The 18,566-nt window shown below is 36.8% G+C and overlaps 1 long non-coding RNA gene across 1 annotated transcript in view; it reads left to right on the top strand.

Moving 5' to 3' along the window:
• Nucleotides 1-505: 505 nt before the first annotated feature.
• Nucleotides 506-18,566, top strand: part of LOC135452383 (uncharacterized) — an 84,994-nt gene continuing 66,933 nt past the window's right edge. The window contains exons 1-3 of the long non-coding RNA XR_010441608.1: nucleotides 506-765; nucleotides 1,909-1,969; nucleotides 11,027-11,207. This is a non-coding gene — a long non-coding RNA (uncharacterized LOC135452383). The remainder of the gene's footprint in view (nucleotides 766-1,908; nucleotides 1,970-11,026; nucleotides 11,208-18,566) is intronic.

The raw sequence follows: 18,566 nt of genomic DNA, 5'->3' as shown, positions 1-18,566 counted from the left end.
CCTAGCCAGATTGGGTTGGTTAACAAATCTATTTGGGTCCTTTGCCTTTATCTGCATGATTTGATTTTTTGCAAAGGGAAATAACAGTAGGGTCAGCTATATGTACCTTATGACCTTGCTCTAAATGGAAAACACAGAATTAAAGTAAAAACCTAAGTAATTATTATGAGGAAAAATAAGATTTTCAAGCTGCAGTTACAAAAAATGAAAAGTAGAAAAGGTGAGGGAAATCAAAAGTAAAGAAGGAAAGAAAGAAGGAAAATTAAGTATATAGTAATTTTGATAAACCAGCATAGTGAAAAGGGTGCCATGAAACATTGAAAATACATTGGCCTTCTGCCTCAAATGGACAGATATTCTTTCAAAACCCATTAATATTATGTCTTAATAAAACTCATTTCAATGCAAATTTCAAAAATATTAAGAGAGCAACTTTTGAAATATTGAAAGCCTATCTGCTATAAACCAACATGTTAGGAAGTATTCCAGAGTGACAGAGAAAAAACCCAAACAACTGATGCCTTTGTTGAATATAAGTCCAAGATGGTACATGGCTTAATGATTTTCTTTTTCCACAGAAAATAATCATCTTGCCTCTTGGCTTTCAGCAATATCTTCTGCCCTGGATATTTGCTCCCCTCCCCAGCTGGAAGAATATCCCACTGCTCAGTGACAATTTGTACTTGTACAAATCATTGACCGAATACCAAGTCAGGTGTACTTGGCCACTCTTTAAGGAACAAAATCCTGGGACTGTCAGATAAGGTAAGATAGGTATTTTTAAATATTTTTTTTAAGAAGTATAAGGGGTTGTGTTTAGAAGACAGAGTTAACAAGCAATATCTAGAACAGATTTAGGACCCTACACCTGAGAGAACTTGGAAGTGTAATCCATCCTGCCTCTTATCCTCTCTACCATTTCCAAATGAGCCTTCTCAGGAAGGGAAACCCAGTTTGTTTAACCATCCCCCAGTGTCAATCATTCAGTGTTAATAAAACATCCCATAGCAGACAGTGTCTGTCAGCAGCAGGCTTTCCTGAACTCCTGCTGAGCAATACTGAACTGCAGACGGAAGAGAGGAAAAGGCATTTTCAGCAATGGGCTTGCACATGTATAAGGTTAATTCCTATTCTGAAGCAGGCAGATGAAAATGAAGAAGGAATTCAACTGTCTAATGTGTCTGCTGTAATTTTAAATGCCTTAGGCTATGTCTGCATCAGGAGCTCATGAAATCCAAAAGGAACACTCTTGCAGTGCTCAAGACTCCATGTCCCCACCACTTTCATCTCACACGTTTTCATTGTGTACTATTTGTAGTCTGGTCTGAGAGGGTGAACTTGGTGTGCTCATGTGGAAAGCACTCTCTAGTTTAGTTTAGACTCTCCCAAACTTGGTTCCCTGGCATTGGAACCCCTTTGTAATGGAAACTGCAGCTTACAAAAAGGGAACCTGTAGGAGATTGTTTCAGAATGCACTCCTGATGCAAACATCTGCAAGGTATCTGAGGCATTTAGGCAACCAGATAGGCCAGAGATTGTGGAAGGCCTGTGCTTTTTTGGAGGAATATTTAGAAGGTAGGCAAGACACTCTACTATGTCCAAAACATCAGAGTGCCACTCCCTAAGGGGAAAGGAATTGGATAAATACATCTCACGGCAAAATGAAAACAAATCTGAGCCCTGTGCATATTCTGACCAAAGCAAACAATCCCCTTAATATTCCCATCTGTGAACACAGACCTCTGTGACAGTAAATGAGGTATTTATATATATTTGCACAGAATCTTTTTCTTTTATCTTCTCTGTTCATATAGTCCTAAGAACCTCTGGGAATTATCTGTATTTATCTGCCTGATTCCTCCCATTTGGTTTTGTATCTCTTCAGTTCTATCTTTTCTTTATTTCCAGAAGTCCACATGGCAGCTTTCCAATTGTATTTATCCACTCCAACTAATTGAGTCACATAAATGTAAGTAATTTGAAACATTATTGTGAGAGATTTCTGTTTGCCTCTTTAATTAAGCAGTTGTTCACAGGTGCATACAGTTACAACAAAATTAATTGATAGCTTTATATTGCAGTTCTTGAGTCTGCTGCACTTTGGTGTTTGCAAACAGTGCCATTACATATGTCTTACATTGTTCATTTCTCATTTTCCTTCAGAAAAGGTTAGGACAGATTGACCTATGTATTGGAAAATCTATGCAAGCACTAAAGGTAATTTTACTGAGAAGGAAACTGAGCAAATGTTTATTTGTGGAATAGTTTATTACCAATGTGAAGAGCTACAACCCTGTCCTATTTTTCTGCATCCTTAGAAAGTATCTTGAATGCCAAAAATCATTGCTAGGGGCAGCTAATCACTTCTTGTGGAATTGTGGGCACCTTATTTATTGTTGCCATAGACTTCATTACCTTAATCAGACAGGATTATTATAGGATTATTGATAAAATTTATTTTAAGTGGTCCATAAACATTAAAAACAGTACATGTAAAAGGATTTTAGCAACAATGTGGGAAAACTTTAGAAGAGTAAGCATGTAAGTCTGATCCTGTATAACTCCCATATCTAACTTCAAGCTACCAGTAGTCTAAATGGAAAAAATATAGGTATAAGTTCGATGGCAATTAATAGAATAATAGGATCATGGAATATCTCATGTTGAAAGGGACCAATAAGGATCACTGAGTCCAACTCCCTGCTCCTTCCAGGAGCATAACAGCACATAATTCTATGAAACTGCAAAAGATTTCAGTTTGCTTTTAAATAGCCTTAATTTTAAAATTATATAATATTAAGAATTATATTATTATATTATCTTAAATTTTTAATTATGACAGTAGATTGGAGCAATCAATGCAATGCTAAAAAGCTGTGCACAGCAAGCAGACCTGAAAGCTGTTTCCCAATGCATCTGCTGAATCTCCTATCATCCGAGGTTATGGATTTCACTTTTTGGCACTGGATTCCAACAAATCTTTTGCTTAATTTATTTTCATTGCTAAGTAAGGTGATCTACCATTATTGTGATGATTCAAAAGCATGATTTTCTTTGGGCTGACTTTGGACTTGCCAGCAGATGGACTTAGACCTAAAATACACCTAACTTCTCGCCTACTCATTTTCTGTTCAAATCCTTTTTAGTTTGACAAAAGACTGGAAGTTTAAATCCATTTGCTGTCTCTGTAATTGCCTGCTCCAATGGTTTCCAAATGTGGAAAGCATAACGACCTCACTTTCTTCTTAATGCCTTCTGCTACCTTCTTACTTTTGTTGCCACTTATTTTTTGCCAACTGCCATTAATTCTTCAGCTCAACCAGCAGAAGAAATTCTAAGAACATTCCTCTTCTGCTCCTGTAAATACAACAGTTCAGCTTATCTAAAGTTAGAATTGCCATGTGAAAGTGACTACTTCTTTCTCTTTGTCTATGTGTTTGGTGTCAAGTCACATAGAATGAATTTAGGCTACAGGATTGCCTTTTAAACATATGGTATTCCTGAAATATCTTTATTTTCTATTTTCTATCAAGGTCTTAATTTAAGATCAAAATACATGTTCAAGTTGCTAGGTGAACACTCTTGTTTAGGTAGTAAAAATGTAGATAAGAGTCTGTCCCTCTGTTTAAACTCTTGTTGGCAGGATTCTTATTCCTTGCCACAAAAATAAGATGAAGTAATAAGAGTAATGAATAAACAGATAATAATTTACCATTAACTGAGATGGAAGAAATAAAAAGAGTATATTTTCTTCTACATTTAGATAAACCCAAACTACTACCATATGCTTTTCCTACAGGCTATACCAGTGACAGCAGTAATATAAGTTCTCCCCTAAAGTTGTTTAGTATATAATAACTTCATACAGAGCAAACTATGTTTAGTAGAGTCAAATGCAAACTTATTCCATCTCTAAACAGAGCAGAAATGTCACACTTAAAACAAATTGTGCCCTGTGACTGAAAATGTATTAGAGGTTAGAGTGGGGAGTTGGACTTGATGATCCTTATGGGTCTCCTCCAGCTTGAGTTAGTCTTTGGTTCTGTGAATTGCTGCCTTCCATTGTGATAATTTGAGAGCTAATCTGGAGAGTTCTCATATAATTTTCATGACACTCTTGGAACAGCTGATGTATTGTTGTGCCTGGGCCAGAAGACAGTAATTGGCAGCCTTATTTTACTCCATATACAAAACAGGATCATGTGCATGATAAGCAGCTGTGTTTCAGGAATGGGAGGCAGAAGCTTCCAGCTGAGGGATAGAGGATGTCATGAGGTTCATCTGAGCATGAAATCCTGAAACATTTCAGAAGTAGGGTGCTGAGAAGCAAGTGTGAATCTTTTTGTTACATTGAAAAAAATGTAATAGAGGGATATTGCGCCCAGTTTTTCTGTCACACTTGATAGTTGCAAGAGAAATCAGAGAGAAGTTCTAAAAAGAAGCTTCAAAAGAGATTAAGTTGAAGAGTGGTAAGCTTAAAGAGCTCAAGTTGTTTCATTTCCAAGAGGAAAAATACTCAACATGGCTGTAATGAACATGTATCTCACTTGGAGAGAAGGCTTTTGCAAGTAGAAAACATTCTTGATATAGCAGAAAAGGAAAGAGAAGAGAGAGATAAAAAGACCCAATAGCAGAAATCTGAAGGCAGACAAATTCAGTTGTGAAACACAGTGTCCTTTTGTAAGCGAGAACTTCACAAGGATCTTTTGTATTTCCATTATCTCTTCAGTTGTCTGTATTAGTTTTGGGTATTCTTATTAAAATCTATTCTGCAGGTCATTTAGAAATTATTAAATTACTCCCAGAATAGTTGACTGAAAATCTGTGTTTGGAGAAGTCTAGACACTAAACAGTAACAACAGTTGAGATGTGAGTGTATTAGTAGTGAGCACGTAGGTAACTGACTGAATAGCATATAAACCAGGAGATGGCATGATTTTCCTTCCCCTCACAAACTCAAATACAGTTAAAATACTGCTGTAAATCTGAACACTGGTGCTCACCATTTAGTTGGGACATCCTTTAGAGCTTATCAAGGTTGTCAAGATTGCGCCCTGTGGCACTTATGCAAAATTGCATATATACAAGAAATTCTGTTCAGTATGGTCTAAAGTGTTAGGTACAAGAATGCCATGCAGAAGTTAGTGCTGCTGGTGTTCTCTCTTGAACTTTTATATAGCATCCATCACCGCATTATGTATGGACTTTTGGCAGAACTAGGCAAGAAAACCTAGGAAATAATCATTTTTCAAGAGAAAATCTGCCCTGATTTGTTACCATAATTGTCTACTACAATAGAATATTGTGAATGTTTTCTCATCTGTCATTATGCCTAGATTTGTTCTTTCAGTGGACAAAGATGATTTCCTTGATGCAAATACAGCAGCACATTCCCTAGCTTTCTTCAGACTCTTCAGGAAGCTTACCAGACTCTTCAGAAAGTTTGCTTAAGTCTATTACAAATGACAGAATTGCAGAATCATTTATATTGGAAAAGCTGAGATCAAGTCCAGCTTTTAACTGACCACCACATTATCAAATAGACCATGGCACTAAGTGCCATGTCCAGTTGTTTCTTGAACACCTCCAGGGATGGTGACTCCACCATCTCCCCATGAATTCCATGACGGTGTTTAATAACCCTTTCTGTGAAGAAACTCCTCCTGATGTCCAGCCTGAACCTCCACTGATACAGCTACAGACAATTTCCTCTTGTCCTGTAGAGGAGTAGAGACTGATCCCTGGCCTCCTTTCAGGCATTTGTAGAGAGTAATAAAGTAACTCCCAAGTCTCCTTTTCTGCAGGCTGAACAACCCCAGCTCACTCAGCCATTACTCATAGGACTTGCGCTCCAGATCCTTCACAGTTTTATTGACCTTCTCTGGACACACTCCAGCACCTCAGCGTCCTTTTGCAGTGAGTGGCCCAGAACTGACACAGCACCAAAAGGTGTGGCCTCACCAGCTCCGAGCACAGGGGGACAATCCCTGCCCTGGTCCTGCTGGCCACACCATTGCTGACACAGGCCTGGATGCCACTGGTCTTCCTGGCCACCTGGGCACAGACTGGCTCCTGTTCAGCCACTGTCCACCAACAGCCCCAGGTCCTTTTCTACTGGGCAGCTCTGCAGTCACTCTGCCCCCAGACTGCATGGGGTTGTTGTGACCTCCATATAGTTGGTGTGGGCTCATTGATCCAGCCTGTCCTGTTCCCTCTGCAGAGCCTTCCTCAAAGATTTATGAATCATCGTGTGACTAATGATCTTTCTGGACTGATTTATAGGGCTGCTTTTGTTGGTGAGGAGGAAACTAGTTCTGAAATGAAGTATTGCAAAAATGCATGGTGGCTTTCTCTGTTTGCTCTGTCTCTGAATTTGCATAAATTTTACTCAGACCGGGCATAAAAATGTTTTTCTTTTTAAGTGCCAGCACTGAAAACCTTGTACTGGGTTCTGAAAGTCACTGTCAACAATAAAGTTTTCTCAGGCCAAATTGTTACAATTGAGTAGACGCCTTGTCTCCAGCAGGTTTGTGAAAGTGCAAATAAGGGAGGCATTTGGCATTCCAGAGGGAAACTTGGAGATAGAATAGCTTTGCTGATGACATATGAGATTGACTTGCATCCAGCTTTCACCCTCAGAGCTGTTGGGTCTGGTAATAAAAAAAAAGAAAAGAGTTACAAATCAAAGTCAAAGCATACAATTGTTTCTGAAGCAGACATATATGACTCACAGGCAACCTATCAGTTGAGTATGAGGCTGCCTTTCCTTTGAGTCACCTTAAGCATGTGTCCATTTAACATGGTCTAGCATTTACAAAATCAGTATATTCAACCAGGTACAACAAATAATTTGAAAATTTACAGGGCTGGTGAGTTGCAATTAGGAGCTTGCTTGCACACAAATGACTTTCCCAACCTGCTTAGGCACCTGTGCAGCTTTGGGGTCAGGAGTCACTGAGGCATTTAGCACGGCTCCTCAACTGGTCACCTAAAAAGATGTCACCTATTGTGAACTCCAGTTCAGGTGTCAAACTCCTTTGGATGCTGAAATCAGCCTGATAAACTTTGCCCTTTGTCTCTTCAGTCCCTGCCTTTTTGTCTTTTCCATTCCCTATTTCTGTCAGCAACTATTTTCCATCTGTTACATCTCCAGTTAATACCATTCCAGCTGAGCTTATTTCATGTTCTAAGATAAAAACAACTGCAGCATCTCATAAGCTGCAACTTTGGGAAATAAATGATGAATTTCAGGTTTTAGCAACAACAACCAAGTAACAGGAATTTGATCCTGGGAAGAAAAAACCAACCATTTTTGAATTACTGTCCTGTTTAAAGCCCAATGTTATATGCAATATTGGCCATGCAAAATGGGCTCATCACTTGTAGAATGAGGTACAGCAAGAGAGAAATTATGGTCAGCTTCCCCAGGGAGGTACACATTCAAGTGCAGGGGTGAAAAGATTTATTTTTAATCAAGTGGATAATCCTCTTCACTGTGCAATGGGAATTACCTCAGGTATAAACATTAACCATTGTAACTATTAAGTATGAGGGAATATTAGATTAATTATTCTGTAGATGTGAAATAAACTGCTGCAGCTTTTGCAGTATGTAAAAAGGACAACGAGTCGAGAGTCTAAATTGGGTATTTAGCTCAATACACAGAAAGATACTTTGATTTAGTGATCACATGATTTAGTGATAACAGTTACAAATTTAGGGTCTAGGGTATTGAATCATGTTAAATAATACTCACTTGTTCCATTTAACAATATTTAATGCAGTGATTGGAAATTCCATAGTAGGCAAAGGGAGCTGGGCTGACATCTTGGTGTTTTTTATTAAGATTTGTCTTACCTAACTCCTCTGGAATAATTTAAGAGTACAAATTCCATTGTTTTCAGTGATAATACATAAAATTTCTGTTCAATATTTTTATTTTGATAAAGTTTTTTTTGTTTGTTGGGTTTTTTTGTTTGTTTGTTTTTGTACTTGTTTGGGATAAAATAATGAAAGATGATCATGTATGAACATGGAAATAAATATCTGATTATAAAGTCAACTTTTGCCAGACAAAAAAATTTCTTTTTTCTTCCTTTACAAAAAAATAAGGACAATAACAAGTTCTAATATATTAATTTAATTTGAATTGGAATACCAACACATCACAAGGGCAGTAGTTTTAAAAAGATAATTTGCAAATTCTTCAGTACATAACTGCAGTGATATCTCTGTGTTACAAGTTAACATGAGAAAATTATATATAATACTTCGCTGAATTCAGTTGTGATACCCTGGAATAAAATTCTGGTTTTATACCATGGCTATATCAACTGGTTTCCACAGTATTTCCACAAAACATTAATAGATCATGACAACACACCTCTTATACAAGTTAAGCATTTTTCAGAATGTATAAATATTATTTTGTGTCTCTACTTAGATTAAGGTTAATACTGTTGAAATATCTACATCTGCTTTTCTTCTCACTGTGATGTTTACCACCTAATAAAAATGCTGAAGTTACTGAGGAAAGATGTTTAATTTGTTCTTGCTGCTCAGTTGCATGTTGCATCCTATTTTGTAGTAAATGGCACAATGTCCCAAGTGGGCTGCCATACTGTCAGATACATTATTTATACATAACATTACTGGTTAATCAATGAACAAAAATGCAGGATTCTCTTTTCCCACATTTCCTGTGACATCTTTAAAGCTACAGCAGAGAAAAATAATTTTGCAATGTATTACACTGTTACTCACTTTTAAATATAGCTTCAGGAGTTTCCTGGCACAGTTTACACCATGCATCTGATTAAATCGAATGTGATTGTTAGACAAATGCAGTAACAATTTGTGCAGTGAAAAAGAGTAATTTATTTAACTTTGTAGGCTATACTTTCCAGTTGAAAGTGAGCAAAACATATTCCAGCAAACGTTTTAACAGATCTTTTTAAAATCCAAAATGAAAACTGAATATCCAGCCCATCATGATTTTTCATGTGTATTTACAAGACAGATAGAATTTAAAGTCACTTGAAAACACAGCAATTTTAGAAGTTCACCTTGTATTAAATGGAAAACAGACTTTATAAGTGAACAAAGAACTGAAATATGAAAATATATTTGTGCAAATGAGAAACACAGCTGTACTGTGTCACAGTACTTCAGGGGATTTTTGTTTCTACTTCAGCTTATTCTGTTGTATTTTGTTCATAGACGTTTCAGATCAATACAAAATATTCAGCTCTGTTCCAGTGATTGAATATGAATACATTATATGCATACAAAAATAGTGATAATCTATGTTGATACAATAGTTCATTTTGCATTAGTGTCCTAGATGGGACAATGTTAAGAAGCAATTTAAATGAAATTCATTTAAATGTCAGCTCTCATGCTTGCGATTTTTCTATAATTGGTTATTTAATTAAAATAATTCTCATAGTCATTAATTTAGACTAAAACTTGCTGTGCACTGACATGTTTTAATTACATGGTATTAACAAAATTGATATGCTTTAAAAAAGCATGGTTAAATTTTAAACAAGAATAAATTAGAAATCTCATAGATCATCCTACTTAGAGTATTAGTAGAGAAAAAGTCAGTCATTTAAAATGTTTATTATAAACAAAGTCCCAGCATTATTGTGCATGCATCATATTTGGTTCCTGCTTCAGTGTGAGGAGACTTTTATGTTAACACAGCACCTCCATCTTCGAATTCCTTTAACCAACACACAATAAATAAGGTAATGAACCAAATTAAATATTAATAGAAATCCACATAAACCACGGAAGACAGACACAGAACTGACGTTTGAATTATACTATACCTTTGATATCATTAGGACAACATATTAATGAAGTTTTAAAGGGTTTAATCTTTATCTACTGTTCATGAAGACAAAAAGGATTATATGAACTTCCTTATAAAATGCAGATAAGGAATAAAAAAAATTAAGTATTCTAGTGAAACTACCTGAACAGTATAGAAGTACTAAAGTCTTAGACAGTGACTGTGCAAGGTAATCCACAGACAGGGAGCCACATGCCTTTATGAAGTACCCTGATGTCAAAGGAACTACTTCCATAAATAAAGTAGGTACTTTGTTTTCAGGACTGGACTACACTGAAAAGTGAGAATCAGAATTTTATCTCATTGTCTATTAATTAGGCTAGGTCTATATTACTTTGACCTTTTTAATATTCTATGATTTAATTGGATGATCAGTCTACCTCAGCCTATGATTGCCAATCATTCTGCATAATGTACTTCTACTCTTTCTTACCTTGACATGTGCAGGTTCAGACTCTTGTTAACATGAAATTATGATTTTATTGTGAATTCCTGATTCCCAATAATTGATTTCTGGGGCCAAAAAGGATGTGCACAAAAATGTAGAACATTATTAAATCCAAAACAATATAAATTAACAGTGTTGCTTTTTCTGGCAGCCAACATGTAAAGCATTTATATCTCTTCCAGACCTTTCCCTTTTGATCTTCAAATTCCACACTGCACATCCCAGAGCCTAAAATGCTGCCCAAGACTGAGGCCTTACCCAGTGTCATATTGCTCACCAATCTGACTTACAAAACACACTGTGGTAAGAAAATGCTGCTAAAAAGCAGCTCTTGCATTTAGAGAGTGCTTCTTGTTCTTTTACAGTCTGAGGACTGGATTCAAATAAGTGTGGTTGTCTAGAGGTGAGCTAATGATTGTAGGCTCTTTATAGTCAGTGGAGAGCAATACAGCAAAATATCTTATTCCAGAGACTGTGTTTGGTTAGATGAACTGTGCTCTAGAGGTGGCTATAGTTTTCTATTCATTATAAAGAAAAGTTTGGACAAGGTCAGAGATTTGATGTTCAGCTGGATGACTTCCACCCATTCTGACTGTATAGATGCATTTGCTTTAATATTCTTTGTTTGGTTCTGATTTATGCATAATAGATTATCTTTCTATATATTTTATGGATATAAATTCTGCTCTGCAGAATCATAAATTCTTTGTGTCTCTCAGTCTTTAGAGTCCTTATCGTCCATATGTGCGTGAAGAAGTGAAGACCTGTTATTTCTGCAAGATAATGGGAAAACTCCTAGTTTACCAAGAGAGCACAGGAAGCCTGTAGCAGAACCAGAAACAAATCCACCATCTAAGCTCCAGGCACCAGCAGAGTGACCCATACTTCCTATTTTCCCAAGTATGACTTCCTTTCTGTTTTGTGGCCGCGCTGATATGGTTTTGCATGAAAGCAGCAGCACAGTTGTCTTATCTTGTGACCTGATGGGGGATTCTGGCTTCTCAGTTGGATCATCCTGTCCTACAGCCCTTGCAATGAGGCTGGCTACAGGATACCTCTCTTACAGCAGATTAAAGTGTGATTGTAGCTAAGTGTGTTAACTAAATGTGACTAACACAATTACACCATCAGCAAAAACCAGGACAGTGCTTTATGGTATGCCAGCAGTCTGAATGTTGGTGTGTATCATAATGATCCTTAGTCAGTTGTAGTCCAACTTCCAGCTTGTAAAAGTGCTACCTTGACTTTTCTGCACTTCTCTGCATGAAGCAGATCAGCTACAAGGTTATATAGTATCTCTGATTATCATATTTTCCTTCCTCAATGTCAACATGCTTCCTGAACTGTAAGTAACCCATATTTACATTGTAGAAAATCATAGAATCATTTAATTCAGGAATGATCTGCTATAACCCTTCTTCAGCAATGAAATTCTTGGGATATAGGACCCACTTGTGCACTTACTAACTAATTTTCATGGTAAATGAAACTTTTGAAAGAAAAGTTTGCTGATGCAAACTCATTTACCCTCAGACTTTTTGCCAGGACTTCTTCAATGTGAAAGTATTTTCAAGTGTATGTAAACATAATTGATAGCCTCCCTGGAAGGTTTCCATCAGAGGTATCTTCAAGACTAAAAGGAGTACATTTTCAGTTTAAAATCTATATGCGACTTTAGCAGTGAAGCTTGAAATTCAAGAATTCTTGAATAAGACCAACTCTGTCAGATTCTAGATTACTTCATTGCTTAATACATTGCTTTAATTGAGAATATTCTCTGAGTGGATATATAAAGGAAAAGGAATAAAAGAAAAAGGGAAAAAAAGCAAAGGTAACAGTGACCTGCAGCTTTGTTGTATGGAATGTTAAAGACAAAAATCTTCTTCCTGAGACAGCAAATAGTTTCTGCCTTAACAATAGAAAGACAAAATAGAAAAAATCTGCAGCACTTACAAAACAATGTAATTTGTAGCATCACAGCTATGCATCTGATCTACATTTGGGCTTGGTAATTTGTTCTGAGCTATGATCAAAAAAAGAGAGAAAGAGAAAAGATAGGTAGAGCAATTAACAACACCCCCCTTGCCCCACTGATAATTACTTAATGATAAAAAAACTTTGGGGCTTTTTTCCTTTAAATACACATATTTTTTCTCATTGTATTTCATCACACCCTCTGTATTGATATCCGAGTCCTAAATCACATGCATAATTTTCAAGACTGTATTCTATGCTGAACACACTGGTGTATTTTAGGAAATGCATAAATGTAAAGATAAGATATGTGATATCACACATCCTGTAATTCCATCGCAATTTGTTGATGTGTTGCCAACAAATCTGTTTCAATTTCAGGTTCAGAACTGATGTTTTCTATTGGAAGTTGGTCACTGCTATACAAATGTGTTAGCCCCACTTCAAGCTTAATGCTGAAAAGAATTCAGAAATAACCCTGGGAACATTTAGTATTTCCTTGAAAAAGCTGTGGATTGTCATTAACTGACAAACAGTTCGCTGCCAAGTTCTTGCAAGAATTGTATTTGTTGTCTGATGCCAAACAGCCTCTTTAAATGCTAATGAACAAAGTATGGCATGCATTCTGTTCTTGATGGATTATGCCTATACCTTCTGTGGTCAACAGAAGGGGAATTCCCGGCCCATATGATTTCCATTCTGGCACGCAACTCTTTTCTCTGCTTACAAGGCAGTAAGCACTCAAATAGATTAGTCAATCTTATTTTTAAATTAAGTATAGCCTCCGCACCCTAATTCGCATGTATGAAATCTGGAGGAACCGTGCCAGGCTGCCTACGCACTGTATGAGTTTTGTTTTCTTTAGAGGATTAAGCTTCTGACTTAGTATCACTGATGCTCACTGTATACTGATATGCCTTTTAAATTCAAACATGAATGTTTCATAAACAGCTGATTTACATGTTTGTCTTTAGCTCTTTGGAGACAGATTTAAGGAATTAGATTTTTTAATTGTCTTCTTTAGTGGTTTTCATAATTTCCTGTAACAGAAAGAGCTGGCTTGGTACAGAAATACATTAAAGAACAGTATCTTACTACCATGTGTACATGAAGTCTTACAGCCAGTAGGAGGTCCAGATTTGTGTATATCAATATCTTTGATTACACCTTCAAGCCCAGCTTTCCAAGAAGACTAAATTATGCAGGAAATAGCAAGCTCAGGAGTTGTGCACTGAATAATTTTTATGTGATATGATATTTTAATTTGTTTTAATTATCATTCAGTAACTGCTGTTAGTCAGATGATCCTCTTTAACTAGTTTATGATCTGCTGAAAAGGAAGAAAAAGCTCTTGTAGGATAATAGCAACCTTCAAGCTATAGGTACAATACAACTGATCTTTAGTTAAAATGCACAACTACAAGATAGAAAACATGCCATTAATAGAAATAAAAAGTAATAGAAGTGAATAGGAAAAAATTACAACAGTATTTTTTTTAACCTCGATGAAGGAATTTTTCCTTTTAGATGGGCCACTATACATTTCTCAAAAACTGACATTTGAGGCTGAATCCAGATGATTCTAATATGGAACTAACTTAACTGTTTGTGGTCTTCCTGCAACTTTACAAATAGCTTTGCTAGATAATATGAAATAAAAATTTAATTAGCTCATCAGGAAGAGAAGCTTTCAATAAAATATGAGTTTGTAGGGGGGAAAAAACGCATCTACATACCTATACACATAGGAGGAATATTTTTTTTTCTCTATTATATATGGACCCATCAAGACCAGGTTGGATGAGTCTTTGAGCAACCTGGTCTAATGGAAGTTGTCCCTGCCAAGGGCAGAGAATTGAAATGAGATGATTTTTAAGGTCCCTTCCAACCCAAACCATTTTATGATTCCATGAGCTCTGGAAATTGTGCTTCTGCATGGAGAAAGCATGCTTCTGAGTTAGTGAGAAATTTGGTCAAAGCTTCTCCTCTCTGTGGAGAAAAAAAGACCTCAGTGCCTTTTGAATGAAATTCCTATGGAGAAAAGGTGGGAAAAAAAAAAAAGAAGAAAGAAAAGTAGCAAAAGTATTCTGTGTCCTGTGTCTCTAATTTACTGGAAGAGCTGGAAAATCAAGATCTCCTGTCATCTTATATTCAGAATCATTTATTAAATGGATAACCATACTTATAGGTATTAATTTTACAAGAAAACAATTTTTTTTATGGCCTCGCTCTCTTTTGAAATGAGCAATTTCTTCTGGTCTTCCAGCTATTTATAGTAAGACCTTTATAAGCTCAAACTAATTAATAAACGAGATCAATTTCAAGATTTTTTTTCCTTGTTCAAAACCACATAATCATTCATTTCAGTAACATTTTAAAGGCCATGTCTAAAATAGATTTGCACCCATGTCCCCAATGTGAATTTTTCACTCTTTGGCAGCATGCAATAGGTAGTGTATAATGACCTTTTCTCTGTTTGGAACAGGGATTAGAATAATATATTTGACCCTTTTTACTCACCTGGGAGTGATGCTAGTCTCCATGTTCAATGAAGTAAAATATGTCTCTAGTGTCCCAAGGTTAAGGCCATGACTTTAAACTATTTAACACAAGCCATCAGGCTGATTCACCTCAGTCAGTCTCTATAGAGTGGTTGGTTTTAGTTTTTCTTTTTTCTCTTTTCTATTAGGCTGCATTATATATACTTCATCACAACTATTTCTTATCCACAACGCAATTAAGGGAAATATTTTGCATTACAAACAAAGCAAGTTAACCTGGTCACATTGTGCATTATAACAAAATTTATGGCTGCATAAATGGCAGTGTAAACTTACAGAAAGACTGGTAATTATAGTGCCATTGATGGTCTTTGTTGCTTTAATTCTGAAGCAGCCAGAATGATTAAACTGAATCTTAATCGACTTCTCCATTAAAAATGCTGGCAGAGAAGCTCCCTTAACCTTTCTCATTGATTGAACACAACAATCACCATTCAATTATAATGCAAAAGGACATTTGTTATAATGTACGAAAGATGCATGAGCCATTTCCTTTTACTCAAGACAATCAATGAGATGACTCCTACCTCAAAGAAGGTAAGGTGAAGCTACTGTACCTGGAAGAGCATTAAAGTCAAACAGAACTCAGATAACTGCAAACACTACAGTTTTCAGGGAATGGCAGATTACCTAAGTGGAAATAAAGCAAGCAGTTCCTCACTCTACAAAAAATAAATATCCTCCATTATAAAAAAGAGATAAGAATATAGAATTGCAAGTAAATTCCTATTTTATAAAACTAAGTGAAACTCACGTGAAAATAACTAGAATTCACACATGGATGTTTAATTTTAATGATTTTTTAATATCTTAATTTTTTACTTAGGAAGAATATTTTCTGTATTTAAGTGGCTACAACTGAGAATTAATAGACCACAGGAATCACAGAATGGGTTGGAAATGACCACAGTGGGTCATCTTGTCCAACCTCTCTGCTCAAACAGGGTCATCCTAGACAACATTGCTCAGGCTTGTATCCAGATGGTTCTTGAATATTTCCAGTCAGAGAGACTCCACAACGTCTCTAGACACTCTGTCCTAGTGCATGGTCAGTTGCACAGCAGAGATCCTCCTCATATTCAGGTGGAACACCCTGGGCATCAGTTTCTGCCTTCTGTCCTATTGCTCATCACCACTCAGAAGAGTCTGGCTCCAGCTGTCTCTATCAGGCGCAGCTCCTGCAGTCTTTCCTCATAAGTGTTTCAATCATCTTTGTTGCCATCTGCTGGACCCACTTAGGAGCTCCCTGTCTGTCCCATACTGGGTAGCCAAGAACTGGACACAGCACTCCAGGTGAGGCCTCACCAGGGCTGAGCAGAGGGGCAGGATCAGCTCCCTTGAGCTGCTGGCAATGCTCTTCCTATTGCACCCCAGGATACCATTGGTCTCCTTGGTCCCCAGGGTACTCTGCTAAATCATGGATGGCTTGTTGTCCACCTGGACTGCCAGATCTTTCTCTGCAGAGCTGCTTTCCAACAGGTGAGCCCCCAGCCTGTGCTGGTTCTTAGGGTTATTCTTCCCCAGGTGCAGGACACTGCATTTGCCTTTGTTGAATTTCAGACAGCTCTTCTCTGCCCATCTCTCCAGCCTGTCAAGATCCCTCTGAAGGGCTGCACAGCTCTCTGGACCATTCCTCCCAGCTTTGTGTCACCAGTGAACTTGCTGAGGAGGCCTCTGTCCCTTCATCCAAGCCATTGATGGGGAAGTCAAACAGGACTGGGCCCAGTATTGAATCTTGAGGGACACCACCAGTGACAGGCCTCCAGTTAGACTCTGTGTCACTGATTATGACCATTTGGGATCCTCTGTAATATCACATGCTGAATATAAACATTGCAATTACTAAGAAAAACACTTTTTCTGCACTTGGAAACTACTTGGAAACTAAGTGACAATATTTCAGAAAGCACATGGTTTTCACTGGAACAATCGCCTTCATTAGATCTTTTATTTCCTCACGAGAACTGGAAGAAAAAGGACACTAGATAGCACCTCACACATATTTGAAAAGATTGCTCTTAAAGAGGTTTTATAAGCTGATCCAGTGAGATCAACTTTTTAAATCTGGCATATCCTTTTGGAAGATGTTATTCATTTCTGTCCAAACAAAGATGTAATTTCGGAATTCATGTGGAAGCTCTTATGCCACTTTTGATATCATTGAGAAACTGGAAACCCATGGTGGACAGAAAGAGGAGTATCCAGGCCCCTACTACTGCTAATGCCAGTAGCAGATGTGGAATTTCCCGTCCTTCAGTTTGCACCAAGTCAGACCAGCCCCATAGCTGCTGGAACTCACCAGAATGGGACACTCTACTTTCAAAGCAAAATGTACAGGAGCTGGAAACTCAATACTACGTTTTCATCTGTAGTCCCTAAACCGCTGGGGTTGTCTCCACCACTAGATTTTGAGTGGGAGAAATCCATTCAAATATTTCCTTTAGCCTCTTGATAATTTTGCAGCATTTCTTTGCCCTTTCCAGCAAGTCTCTGCCTTCAGAGTGTCTGATGGACAGGGTGCTAGAGTTATCCATACACTGTTCATTGTTTTCAATTTTGCTGTTCTATCTCTATTAAAATATTGAGATACAGTTCAACATCCATTTTCTGAGAGATGTTGGTGCTGCTTTTGGATTTTAAAAGCCCCATAATACAGTAGTCATTCTCTGAATCCGTACATGCATTTCCCAGTAGAAAACACCATATGTTGTTATCTGCCCGGGAAATTATTTCTTCTCCTGCTTAGCCTTTTTCTCATTACTCCAGCTTGTTCTTTAATGTAAAACACATCCTTTTTCCAGGCTGTTAAGTCAATTGATAGGTATCTGTAATGTTCACCAGAATCAAGAATAGCCAAAAGGTTCAGAGGACTGGAAAAACTACCCTGTATAATCTAAAACCCTGAAGAGTTACTCCAAAATTTGTGACACTCACTCTTCTAACCAAAATTATTAATAAAGAAACCAAAATAACAACAGGAAATTAAGGCAAAGGAAATATAGTCTAATGGTTTGTACTGGATTATCCAGGGAATGTTGTTTTTCCTGTATCTTTTTAGCTTTATAGGACAGATCTCATATCCTACTATTTCTTATAGATTGATAAGCAGTTTTCTGATATCACATCAATTAATTGTTAATAACAACCAGGAGATGAGTATTTTCTGCTTGAATATCATAGTTCTGCTTATAAGAAATACTCTTCAAATTTTCTGTGATATTGTGATGACCACACCGTTATGGCATAAATTGCTGTATAAGATACGAATGTGTTCTTGATAACTGACATGGCAAGAAACATTAATTTTGAAATTTTCTAAATTTCTGGCACATCCTATAAAATTTTATTGTAAAGAATGTAATTTTCTCAGTGTTGTTAATTATGTTTGGAAATTCAAAATATAAATAAAATCAAATCTATTTTTCTGTATGGTGGAAAGTTGAATATTTACTCCCAACAGAAAATATTGTACAATGCAATGTACTGTGATCACACTGTAATTAACAATACAAGATATACTAAAACTCTGGACACATGCAAAATCCGTGAATAGTACTGTAAGTAGAGCTCAAAATTTTGATCATTATCACATTAAGGTGGTTTTATCAATCTCCTCTTCCCCAAGCTTTATATATTCTTGCATAGGAGGTGAGAAAGTCAGAAATGTGAGATGTGAACTCCCTTCTCCGTTGTGGAATATTTATTCCCTTAGGAGAAGTGAGCA

The sequence above is a fragment of the Zonotrichia leucophrys genome, chromosome 1 (assembly GCF_028769735.1).
Source record: "Zonotrichia leucophrys gambelii isolate GWCS_2022_RI chromosome 1, RI_Zleu_2.0, whole genome shotgun sequence".
Taxonomy (NCBI): domain Eukaryota; kingdom Metazoa; phylum Chordata; class Aves; order Passeriformes; family Passerellidae; genus Zonotrichia; species Zonotrichia leucophrys.
Note: the sequence above shows the minus strand (reverse complement) of the source record. Positions and strands in the feature narration are given on the sequence as shown.